General features: G+C 43.0%; 1 protein-coding gene across 3 annotated transcripts in view; it reads left to right on the top strand.

The window, feature by feature from the left end:
* The first annotated feature begins 1569 nt into the window (after window positions 1-1569).
* The window catches only part of LMOD3 (leiomodin 3), a 39634-nt gene continuing 28530 nt past the window's right edge, over window positions 1570-12673 (top strand). For 2 of the 3 annotated variants that reach the window (XM_048491702.1, XM_048491701.1), the window contains exon 1: window positions 1570-1801. The gene's annotated coding sequence lies outside the window, so the exon portion shown is untranslated. The remainder of the gene's footprint in view (window positions 1802-12673) is intronic. The other variant, XM_048491700.1, reaches the window with a different exon arrangement.

The following is a 12673-nucleotide window of genomic DNA, read 5'->3' as shown; positions in this document are numbered from 1 at the left end:
CAGCGGCAGCAGCCTTGGGTAGATTCAGGGCTCCGAGGCGATGGGCCAGAATCGGCAGCGATTACTCTGGTAGAGGCCTTATCTCACAGAGAGAGATGATGAGAATGCCGTTCCCATGAGAATGGGACTGGGGAAACCGGGAGGGGGATGGGACGGAGAAAGTTATAACCTGTGGGTCTGGCGGGAAGACTTCATTCCTGCCACGCCGTGTACGTGAGCTTTCTAAGATGTCTGAATAAACGGTCTTTCAACCAACAAAGCCTTTTATTTCTGCTCTATGGAATTCCTTACAGTCAGAGCCTGGATAGAAAATATTTTCCACTGGGCCAACCTAGTGTTCAGTAATAGCACCTTCTGGTTCTTTGACTTGCTGGCTATCAAGCCTTGTTTAGTTGAGAGCGCAACCCAGTACTGGCAACCAGTGGGAAAGAAGATGGTGGAGGCCAGATAAAATGGCAGAATGTGGTGCTATTAGGTTGTGTGATGCTCTAATATCTTCTGAAATTCTATGGTAAAAATCATAGAGACTGGGGTAATTACTAGAGTGTCAGGTGACATGGAAACATCATTTCTGTGTTCCTTGCCAGCAGTGACATCATTGTGCAAGTGTTGCACAATACTATCTCCCCATTTGTCCCCCTGCCTCTCTGCTGAGCATGTGGGGGGTGGGGAGCACCAGCAAGGTGCTCCTAGAAGGCATCTGGCAACCCTACAGGATCAGAAGGAAGGAGAGAAACTCAAGTAGGATCCACATGGCAATGGGTGTCATCACTCATCTTTCATACTTTCTTGTGTGATCATGAACTTTCAGGTTGTGAATTACTGTGGTAGCACATAATCAATCACATGGGGATCCAATCTAATTGCTTTACTCATTCATTCTCTTACACACACACTCGTTCCCTTTCCTTCTTATTTACTCAGTTTTATATCCCTGTTGTAGCCCAGTTTGGACTGCCTGAACAGATCTCCTTACACTTATGCTACTTCTTGAGCCATAATGTGATCGAGGGGGTCTCATTATTCTACTACCTTTGTCCCATTAGGTACCAGGAAACTGGCACAGAATGCTAGCGTTGCTTCTTAACACAGAGGACTAAGGCACCTAGACCAGGGAAGTTTTTTGTATTCTGGGGTGGGTCTACAGAATCCTTTTCCACAAGCCATCTCTATGGTTCCTCTGGTAACCAAGACCAATGTTGTTCTCACAAAGCTTTCCTCTGACCCTTTCTAATCTCCATATTACATTACAGGGTTTTGAGGGGCATAATGTGGTGCCTGTCACTGTTCTTCAACTTTAGACTCCCCCCCCCCTCCCCATCATGCTTAGTTACACAGTAGTTTACAAACGATGCTCGGTTTGAATTTCATAGCTACGTTTCCTCCAATTGGATCCGGTTAATGCTCTGGCACAACCATAGGGAATGCCTGGAGAGAGCAGTATATGACGGCAGGGAGAGATGGGGGTTATCAGCAAAAAAAATGAAAGCCAGAGGGGCAGAATCTGCTCCGAAGTATTTGGAGTCAGCACATGTCCCATCAGTTATCTTAAAAATAGCACCCATTCAACATTTGAGGCACTTCAGGCATGTTTTGATGACCCCACTACCTAGGATTAAAATGGTGTCATATGAGGCAGCCTTGGTGAATGTGTTTGTTGCTGCCTCACTTTTATCTGAGCCGGCTTTTAGCTTATAGGTGGACGGAGAGGCCAAAGTGTTTGAAGAAGATGCATAGGACTTGAGAAAAACCGGGGCTGTGCTTTGTTCTCCCGGGATTCATATTCCTACCCAAGCTGTAGGTAAGTTCTTGCTTTTGAAACCACAGATTTTTGATGTTCCTTGGTGTTCCTTGGTTGAGAAGGTCTGTTCTGGAGTCAGTACTTGGATTAATGCTATGGAATACCCTCAACATTGTATTTTTTATGTAGGTTAGCCTTGAATACTAAATGCACTGACTTAAAAGTAATTCACAATTATTTCAGTGGCATTTCCTTCCAAGTAAATGCACTGAGTCCCACACAACAATCCTAAACAGGAATATACCCTTCTAAGTCCATTGACTTCAAGGTCAATACCTATTAGAAAGGTACTGCTCTGCTCAGGATTGTTATGCACTATAGACACTGTTTTTACTTTTTTGTTTTGGTGTTGACTATGGTATTACAGCGTGAGTGTTAAGACAATTGCTATGTCAGAGTTCTGGCAGTATCCATTGATCTTACTAAAAGTTCCATGGCTTAGACTTCCTGTATTTTTTAAATGAATATACTAGCCTTCAGGGTAACAGAAATAAGGGGTTGCACACACATGTGGTGTTTGATACATGCTCCTGGCTGTTTTGGCTCATCTGGGTGAAGAAACCAAATCGTAAGGTTGCATTATTTGGGGTCCAGTTAAAAAAATGTATATGCTGTTTATTTGTATTTCTAAAGTTGGTACATGTTGAGTTTTTTGGTTTACCAGTTAGTTAGTTATTTCTATTTTGATTTTTTTCATATGTACTGCTTTAATACTAAGGAACCAAAAATGTAAAAGGGCAATGGCAGAATTTACTTGAGAATGCAAATAAAACATTTTAAGTGTCTGTACGTTGCATACGTAATTACATACAGCAGACATAATTACAGAAAATATGTTGTTCTTCTGAGTTGTGCTTCTAAATTTGAAGCCAGTTCTAAAAATTGATGTTCCCTTTCTAGCAGGTACAAAGTTGTTAACGTGGCATTTAGTGTACTTACTTTGGGACCTCTCTAAGAGGCATTAATCACTCATGTCAATAAGATGCTGCTCCAAATGCCAACTGGGAGAATTGCTAGAAGAAGCCAAGTTTTTCAAATTGGAGTCAATTTTTCCCCAAACAATGCCCAGTAAAAGTATCACAGACTTTGAACAAGCCACAGGTGATTTGGGAGATGGTCAAGTTTCTGATCAAAATATTTTTCTATAGTTCAAAGATTTTATGCTGTAAACAGTGTCTTTGCCTGGTCTTTTCAAATATGTCTAGCTGTTTTTTTAAAAAAATAAACAGCAGCTGTTTAAAATCATAATGAACCACAACCAAGTTAGTCGATCTTGGTCTTTTGGATCTGTAGAATTGTAATTGGAAATAAACCCATGGCACACCTTCCACACTTCCAGTCCAAGCAGTCCAGATGGATATTTTGTGTCAGACCATACTAGTCCTTAGCAGTAGGCCAAATGCCATATGGCGTGCATTAGGAACCATTACAGATGGATTCAGAATTGGGAGTCTGGAAAGCCTCAGTCATTTATGAGCCAAGGGCAGGCCTTTCCAAATTTAGGCTTGGATTGTGATGGAGTTGGCTCTTTTTGCCAGTCCCAGTTGCAAATCCCCAAGGGGATAAAATCCCTCTGAGAAGAGATGTCATGTGTGAGAGGAGCTTGCCAACCAAGAAATAAAACTTGTGATCGCAACCAGGAACATGTTTTCTCCTCTGGAGACCACTGAATTTGAAGTCCTCTCTGTTTCTGGGCATAGTTTCTTGTTCCTGATTGTGTGTCACCTACAACTAGCAATGATACATCTATAAACCCTATTCCTCTCCTATCTAGTGAGACCTCCACATTGGCTGTTACCATTCGAGGGCATGTTTTTGTTCTTTGAAAGAAGGGGAACTAGCAAACTAGAGAGGACACACATTCCATTTGCATATTTTCTGAGCTTTCTCTAAAAGGCATGTAAAATCCCTGCAGTTTCCCCACAAACTTTCTGGAAATATTTGGAAAAAATAATAGGATTATGAGGTAAGCGACTGGGATAATGGGTATGTTGTAATTTTTATTGAGGTTCAAAGGGAACCTGTATCATCCTTGGCATAAAATCTTTGTTGATTCCAGCTCCAGATTGTTTGGATTTTTAATTTAGAGACAAAGCACATGATACATTTGGCGGCAGGTTTTCCCCACCCCAACTTGTTTATACTAAAGTGATGTGCATGGTATTTAACATACAAGGCCTAATTTGGATCTGGACCATGGTGTAGGTTTGCCACCCCCATGGAGGACATTTTGCAACAAGAGACAGCAGCACAAAGAATAACGCGGTCTGAACTGAATTGTAAGAACCTCTTTCTATAGGACAAATCCTGTGTACATTGAAAATAACACATGCCCATGAGCATTGAATAAGATGACCACATGGTCACCTTTGTAAACCGGGACGGGTGGTGGCTGACCAGCTGCGCAGCAGAGGCGCTGCCAAGAGGAGCTCACTGCACCTTCTGGAAATCCCGTTTCCTTCCTGTCTGGGGCAGGAAGCGGGAGGCGTAAGGCAGTGCTCCTGACTGCGATGTGCAGGAGGCTGCCGCACTGCCTTGTGCCCCAGAAGGCAGTGCGGCAGCCTTCCAAAAATCGGGACACTTCAAAAATTGTTTTAAGGCAGGACTGTCCCGCCAAAAGCGGGACGTCTGGTCACCATAGCCTTGAAGATTCATTGAAACCAGATAATTACCGGATACTGGCAGCTCATTGTGGATTTTCTAATTAGCTTAGAAAAGCTTACATTGGTTTGAAAGTATGAATGATTGTATGCTTTGACATATACTTGTAGAGATTGGGGCACTAGCTATTTCACACCCCATTTGCAGACTTTGTTCACACTATTGATTTAGTAAAGTGTTAAGCTATGCAGTCCTAGTCACTGCTAGCCATTGTTTGCGCATTGCTCACAGTTTTGATTACCAATTCAAACCCCCCATCTTTGTATTCTCTGTGAACCACCATGCCCAGCAGAAGCAAGGAGTCCTCACCCCAGAACTCATTTCCCATTGGGCTGACGGTGTGACTTCATTTTCAGGGAAACCTCAGGTGGGAGAGGGGGTACCAGATCATTCTTTGCCCTGTTGTAGATCTTCATATTAAAAATCTTTGGAGGATGGAGATTCACCAAAACAATGCCCCATAATGCCATTGCATTATTTCTAGCCATATCAGTGGAAGTGATGTCACTCTATCACTGGATAATCTAGGATCCTCTCAAATGACAGAGTTTTGGGTGAATGCTAGGATGTCTAGGGTTGCAGTGATCCATCCCACTTATGGCCATGCAACTAGAAATAATTTCATGGTATCACAGGACCTTGTGCTGGCACCCATATCCCCGTGCCTGAAGGATTGCCAATTCCAGGTTGGGAAATTCCTGGAGGCTGAGTGGGGAGGCAAGGAGCCGGAGAAGAGAAGAATTTGAGGGAATAGAGGGGCCTAATTGGGGATGTGATGCCATACAGCCCACCTTCCAAAGGGAGCTATTTTCTCCATTGATCTCTCTGGAGAGAAGTGCAGCCCCTATCTGGAGGCTGGCAACCCTTCCCACCGGCCTGAGCAACAACAAACAATAGGGGTGGAGGTGAGAGTTTCCTCTCCTTCACCTGTCAAATGGCAATCTTAATGTGAACTGACCACAGTCCAGCAACAGAGCATAAGGCATCCCTACAGGTCAGTTTTTGGCTCAAAAAATAGTCCTGGTTGGAAGGCTAGAGCACCTCCTCCCCCAGCGCCGTGGTCTCGATCTGAAGCTGACCCTGCATCATTTAAGCCAATTCTCTGCAAAAGCAAGTCATGTTTGGAGAATTCATGGCCAAACATGCTGCTTAGTTTGGCCCTTGTAAAGGTCTACGTGATTGACCAACCAAGTATGGTGGACGGTTGTACTGTTCTTGCTGCCTCGGTAGTGCTGACTGGCTATTGAGCTCCTACTGACGGCCATAAACACCTAAAGTACTATGTTTAACATCATACATTACAAAATAAGGAGCCTTCCTTCCTCCAATCATTTACTACATTTTTAATCCATGGGGGTAGAAGCTGCTGGAATCATCAGCAAGTATAATATATTGCTTTTAACAGTGATAGCTCCACGCTGGGCGTTCTGGGGAAATGCAATTCAGATGTCACTACAAAACTGACTGGCCTGGGCACAGCTTGTTCAGATGTCTGCAAGCTCCTACCTCCTTCTATTGTATGGTTTGATGGAAGTGCAGATGGCATCAAAAGCCTTAAATCCAACTAGTGTAGATGTTCAGACTAATTGGAATTTGCTTCTTCTACACCAGGGGTAGGGAACCTGCGGCTCTCCAGATGTTCAGGAACTACAATTGGCCATGCTGACAGAGGCTGATGGGAATTGTAGTTCCTGAACATCTGGAGAGCTGCAGGTTCCCTACCCCTGTTCTACACAAATCAGAGTGCTAAACTTCAGTTTAATCCCAGTTGAGAATCTTGGTTTGTGAGTAGGAAACAATCACCAGTTCTTATAGAAGTCTGGATTTACAGTTCATGGCAACTAGAGTTTGAATTAAGGCCCTCCAAAACCAGGAGTCAGAGTGGTGTACTGGTTAAGAGAGGCAGATTCTAATCTGGAGAACTAAGTTTGAATCCCCACTCTTCCATATGATGCCTGTTGGGGGACCTTGGGCAAGTCACAGTTCTTTCAGAACTCTCTCAGCCCATGCAGAGGCAGGCAATGGCAAACATCTCTTGCCTTGAAAACCCTTGATGGTACTTTCCACGGCCAAAACCAGGAAGACTTAAACAGTGAAAATGTGAAAAGACGAGGTGCAACAGTGCATGCAAGCACAAAAACAAACTCTGTTTAATCCCATTAGGACAACTAGAGTTTTGAAATATCCTAATACAACCAGCATTTGTTCAAATAAGTCAGTTTTGGGAAAAAATCAAACATATTGAGAACTTTGACACGATCATAACCACCAGGCATACCCACCAGCTTGATTTGCCTTGCTTTTATGGTAATAATAAATACTTTTGCCACATTTTGCCACGTCTGCCACATCTTGTGGCCACGTTTGTGCTTGCAATCCACAAACTAAATCTTTTTGATTACTAGAAAAAAAAACACATGTGCCATGGGACTGTGGTAGGATCATTACATTGATCTATTTGCTAAGCAAAGAATCACCTGCGTGCCATCCTCTCTTTTGACCTGTAGTGATAGGAGTCTTTGAAACATTTGCCTGTTTTTCCACATCCGCAGCCAGCAGCATCTGTGTGTGACATGATCACGTGAATTGATTATGATTACATAGGCTCAAAGACAGACACCAAAGTCATGCGGACATATCCAAGCAACAAGTTACAACTCAAAAATCTCAAGCGGATTTTTTTCTTGTAACACTCTGTGTATTAAGTGTCATCAAGTCACATCTGATGCGTGGCAACCGTATGAATCAAAGTCCTCCAGAATTGTCCTATCATTAATAACTGAGGATGGCAGCAGTGGCAGAAGGGTGAAAAGGAGCCACAGCTGCAAGCAGTGTAGTCATGCAAATGGGCACACATCTAATTCATTTGGATGTATTTGAACCAGCTAGCAAGTGATTAACTCCATGATCACAACTGCTGAGGATGAAATGAGTCCATAAGTTTCGTGAATAACTATGATGGTGCAAAATTATCTCTCTAGTGCTGCAGAACAGCTATATGGTAAAATGTGATGTCCTTTGAACATTTTAAATTCAACCATCAAAATAGTGTCGCAGTTCAAAATTACTGTGTTCATTTGCTGAGCCTCTTTGCTTATTGACATGGATGGCCCTGGCTAACCTAATCTTTTCAGACCTCAGCTGCTGAAAAGGACTGGCACTGGTTAGTATTTGGATGGGAGACTACTGAGAAGTCCAGGGTTGCTATACAGAGGAACACAATGGCAAATCACCTCTGAGCAGACCCTCCACCCTGCCCAAAATCTGCACACCATTGGTCCCTCCACAGCACTTCCTTATTGAGTCCTTACTGGTCACATGGGGGGGGGGAGAGTTAATCAGCTCAGTACTTCCCATCCCCCCCAGACTCTGGTGTACCACCCCAACCTGGGTTGTGCAGTCTAGCTTCCACAGCCCTTCCTAATTGAGGAAGGGTTGCAAAGATCACGCTGGGATGACAGAGTCTGAGCGGAGGAATGTGGTGCCCCAGCACAGTCACCATAGCTCAGTGGTGGCGAACCTATGGCACGGGTGCCAGAGGTGGCACTTAGAGCCCTCTCTGTGGGCACATGCAAACAGAGTCCCCCCACACACACACACACACATCTAGGCTGGCCTGGGCCGCTGGGCTCGATTATTAGCATTAAACCTAAGACCTAGTTTTGGGGAAGCAGTGTAGGTAACCCTGTTAAGCGCTGTTAAACTCCACTGATTTTCATGAAAAGAACTAAAGTGCGATCCTTTACCTGGGAGTTAGCTCAGTTGCTGGCAATGGGGCTTGCTTCTGAGTAAACCCTCCTAGGGTCGTGATTCACCTGTTTGAAGAGTTGCACGGTTGCTTCAAAACAAAGCCACTGACTACCATCAAACTTACTCCTGACTAATGCACGCCTTGGAGCCAACTATTTTTTCTAAACTAAAACCTCAGTATTCAGTATTGCTGTGTTGGCACTTCACGATAAATAAGTGGGTTTTGGGTTGCAATTTGGGCACTTGGTCTCGAAAAGGTTCGCCATCACTGCCATAGCTTTTCCTCACTGAGGAAGGGCTGTGGAGGCTATGCTGGAACTGCGGAGGGTTGCTTGACTCAGTGCGCCCCCTGGGCAGCAGAGTCTGGATGTGGGAATCCTCAGCTTGGATCAACTTGACTCTTCCTTCCTTCCTTCCTTCCTTCCTTCCTTCCTTCCTTCCTTCCTTCCTTCCTTCCTTCCTTCCTTCCTTCCTTCCTTCCTTCCTTCCTTCCTTCCATTTCCTCCCCAGTTTCTATCTATCAGCCTTCCTGCCTTCCTTTTCTTCTTCCCTTCCTTCCTTCCAGTCATCACAGCTAGGGTGGGTGGCTCAGAACCACAACCCCTCCCCTGCCCAGACTTCACTGCCCCACTGTGGATACTGTGGTGGAGTAGTGGAGTCTGGGCAGGCAAGTGCAATTTTGGTGCTTGCCCCAGGTGCCATTTTCTGTAGCTACTCCCCATATGGGGTCGCCATATGTCGGCTGTGACTTGATGGCACTTTTTACCACAACCATTTGCTTAGTTAGCACCAAACTGGCACTTGAACGATCCACAAAACTACTCCAAGCAGCACAGTAACAAAGTTGTCATGTCTAATACTCAACACCCTCAATGAGTTTAAAATTAGTCTCAGCTGGACTTAGAAGTAATATGTGAGAATTTCCTTGAAATTTAAATACATAGTGGGTCATCCTGATTCTCATAAATAATGGAGCAGTACGGATATTTCACCAGCTATATCCAGATTTGACCCTGCATTTTTCTTTCTTTTTTCCTTTTTTAACCTTCTGACACAATAATTATGAATCAGCAGAATTATGAGCGGACCATCTTATTCGGCATAGTGTTTCCCACAGCTAAGAATGAGATGACGTTGAAAGACCCACAAACAACAAAGAGAAAACAAAGGCTGCTCCTGTTATTGACCCCCTCCCCCAGCAACAGGCAATTCGAAAAGATACTTCCTCTAAACATGGAGGGGTTTTTTTTTGTTTAGCCATTATGGCCCATGGCCATTAATGGATTAATCCTCCACAGATGTGTACATTCCCCTTTAAAAACCATCGTGAGAATGCTGATGATGAAATTCGGCATGGTCCTGTCAAATTAAGCACATGTCAACCCCACAGAAACCAAGGGGATTGAAAAGTGCTTAACTTTGATGATAATCTGTTATCAGACACACGACAGTTGAAATTATTTATTTCACTTGTGACTAAAAAACCCCCCCTATATTTCTTAACTGTCTGAATTATTTCCACATACTTTTAACATATTCCTCCTTAAGTTCTTTGGAGGACTTTGGACCTGGTCAGGAGTTTGCCTCATGGCTTCAGTCCAGCATTGCATGCATATTTATTTATTTAGAAAAACTATATGCTGCCTTTCTAAAGATCTGCTTGAGGCAGCTGATACATAAGGCAATAAAATGTAACCATTAAAAATAATGCAATTAAAACAAACCATGGTAACAAGAGTGTAAAATAGCCTTAAAATGTAGATAAAATGGCCAGATAAAATGGCCCTCTTGGGCTCATTCTGCACATGCAGAATAATGCACTTTCAAACTGCTTTCAGCGCTCTTTAAAGCTGAGCGGAAAAGCAAAATCCACTTGCAAACAGTTGTGAAAGTGGTTTGAAAACGCATTATTTTGTGTGTGCGGAAGGGGCCTTAGTTAAAAGTCTGGGTATAAAGGAATATTTTAGCCTGGCACCTAAAAGAAAGTAAGGTAGGCACCAGGTGAACTTTACAAGGGATGGTAATTTAACACTGAAAAAGCCCTGTCTTTGGTCTCTACCCACCTTACCTGTGAAGGTGGGGGCACAGAAGGGGATTTTTACTGCAAGGACCCACAGCCACAAGGACACCTACAGCAGCCTTTCAGAAAATTGGCAGGTATGATTATCTGCAATTTAGGAGGGTGAGGGAAGTGAGAAAACCAAAACCAATTACCACACTCCCTGACTTGAAAAACCGAGCAATGCTATTGCCAGCTTGCTAATTGGATTGGGGAAGAAACCCCATGCACAGCAACTGACAGTGCGGCAGATCACTGAGCTAAAAATATATGTCCTAGCTGAATGGGGCATCTGTCAAGGACAATGTCATTTTTGCAGGTCCATACTTGAGGGCTCTCAAGCATCCTTGCAATGTATATAGAATCACAGACCGGCTTGGGTGGCAGGCCGCTGAGGGTCCTTCACTGTCCAGCTCTCTGCACTGAGACAGATTCATCAGATCCGGCATTTTTCACAGACGTTGATTACATGTCACAAGCACACCATGCCAGCATATCCTTCTGTGAATATAGGAAAACGATGTGGAATAATGAAATTCTATTCAGTGCCTCTGTATAGGGAAATATGATAAAACATACATGAACATGCCAGCTAAAGAGATGGTTAGATGATAGAATCTCCAGTTCTTGGTTTAAAATGTCGAGGTTCAAGGGGGTTTAATGATTAAAAGATTAGTGTGGGTAGGGGGGGAGAGGGAGGAATACAATGATACAATGTACAGTGTGAAATAGTGGAAGAGAATGAAATTTAATTACCAGTATACATACCTACATACATACATTATATGTGTGGACATGTCCCTCTGCAGGATAATGAGACTTTATTATCTTCCATCACTTCTCATTATATCATAATGCTCCATCACAGGTGAGACAGGAAAATGAAACTAGGCTCAAAATGGTGTTACATAGAAAGGGTATCGGTGGGTGGAAGAGCAACATGCTTTGTAAATAGATGGTCTTGCATTCAGTCAGTGACATCACTAGTTAATGGATTTCATGTAGCAGGTACTGGCAAAGTTTCCCCACTTCTACAGTCTTGCTGGGTGACCTCGGGTTAGTCACAGTTTGTTCAGAACTCTTTTAGCCCCACCTACCTCACAAGGTGTCTGTTATGAGGAGAGGAAGGGAAGGAGTTTGTAAGCCACCTGAAGTCTCCTTACAAGAGAGAAAGGCAGGATATAAATCCAAGCTCTTCTACTACTACTACTCAGATGAAAGTCTCATGATACTCATCAGGTACTACTTCCAGCAGTGTGTCCTTTAGATAGTAGAACAGAGGTAATATTTAGCATTTATGTAATACCATTTTCAAAGTATTTAGGATTATTTTGCTAATTCTTTCAACAGCTGGCCAAAATTATTTTCCAGCTGTTAATTAATTGCTCCATAGCAGTACTTCAAACAGAAAAAAAATGTCAAAACCGACATGCAGACTTTATCCTAATGTGAATATAGCTCTCATAATCATAAACAGAAATGCCAAATTAAAATTGCTGATAATTCATGTCAACCCTATCTTCTGTTCCTTGACAGTTTCTCTGCAGGGCCTATAACAAGAGTCTTCTTGACCCTACTTAACTTAACAGATCAGACAAGCTCATAGTCCCAAGATGGCATGGTTGCAGATCCAAGGAAATATAAGAGGGTGGCTAAGTACTTTATTTACAGGCAAGAAATCAGCAGGAGATTTGCAAGTGGAGAATGGATAGCTTCAGTGACCCAAATGACATGGTTTGAGAGAATAAGATGCCAGCTAGAGACCACGGTTGATTTATTTGATAGCATCAGGAAACCATTTATGGGATATATTAGAGATGACTATCCTGGGGTTTAGAACACGTATGAAAAGAGATATTGATATAGGAGGAGGGCTTATGAGTGCTTATGCCTGCATAATACAAAATAACAAGATTACCCAAATGTGAGAGATGTAAAGCAAGATCTGGTGCTAATTTCTTTGTCACTTTTAGCTTAGTTTCTTGGTAGTTGCTTTAAATGAGTACTATTTTTGCCTTGGAATTTGGGATGTGTTCATATGTTATTCTCCAATTTTGAAATATTCTTTCCATTAGAGACTTGCCAAGGCCTAAGCCAGCAGCACAAAGCAAGACCTTTCTACGTCTACTAACTTTTAGTAGCTGCCCTTGCTGTGTTCCGCCTTATGCCTTTGGGACAGGGTTGGATATGTGCAGTTAACAACAGATTTGACATGTAAAATCGTCACCATCATCATGTTATAATATCCATATTGATGTCTCCTACTTCACACTCTTCCTTTTCCACTTCAGAATGCGGGTGTGTCCACTGTACAAAAAATAGGTTTACATAAATGCCCAACAGCAGACAAATAGCAGACCTGAGGGAATCCAGTACTTCCTTACTTCTTTAACTTTAGCAGG

Source organism: Sphaerodactylus townsendi, linkage group LG03, assembly GCF_021028975.2.
Source record: "Sphaerodactylus townsendi isolate TG3544 linkage group LG03, MPM_Stown_v2.3, whole genome shotgun sequence".
In the NCBI taxonomy this organism is placed as follows: Eukaryota; Metazoa; Chordata; class Lepidosauria; order Squamata; family Sphaerodactylidae; genus Sphaerodactylus; species Sphaerodactylus townsendi.
Note: the sequence above shows the minus strand (reverse complement) of the source record. Positions and strands in the feature narration are given on the sequence as shown.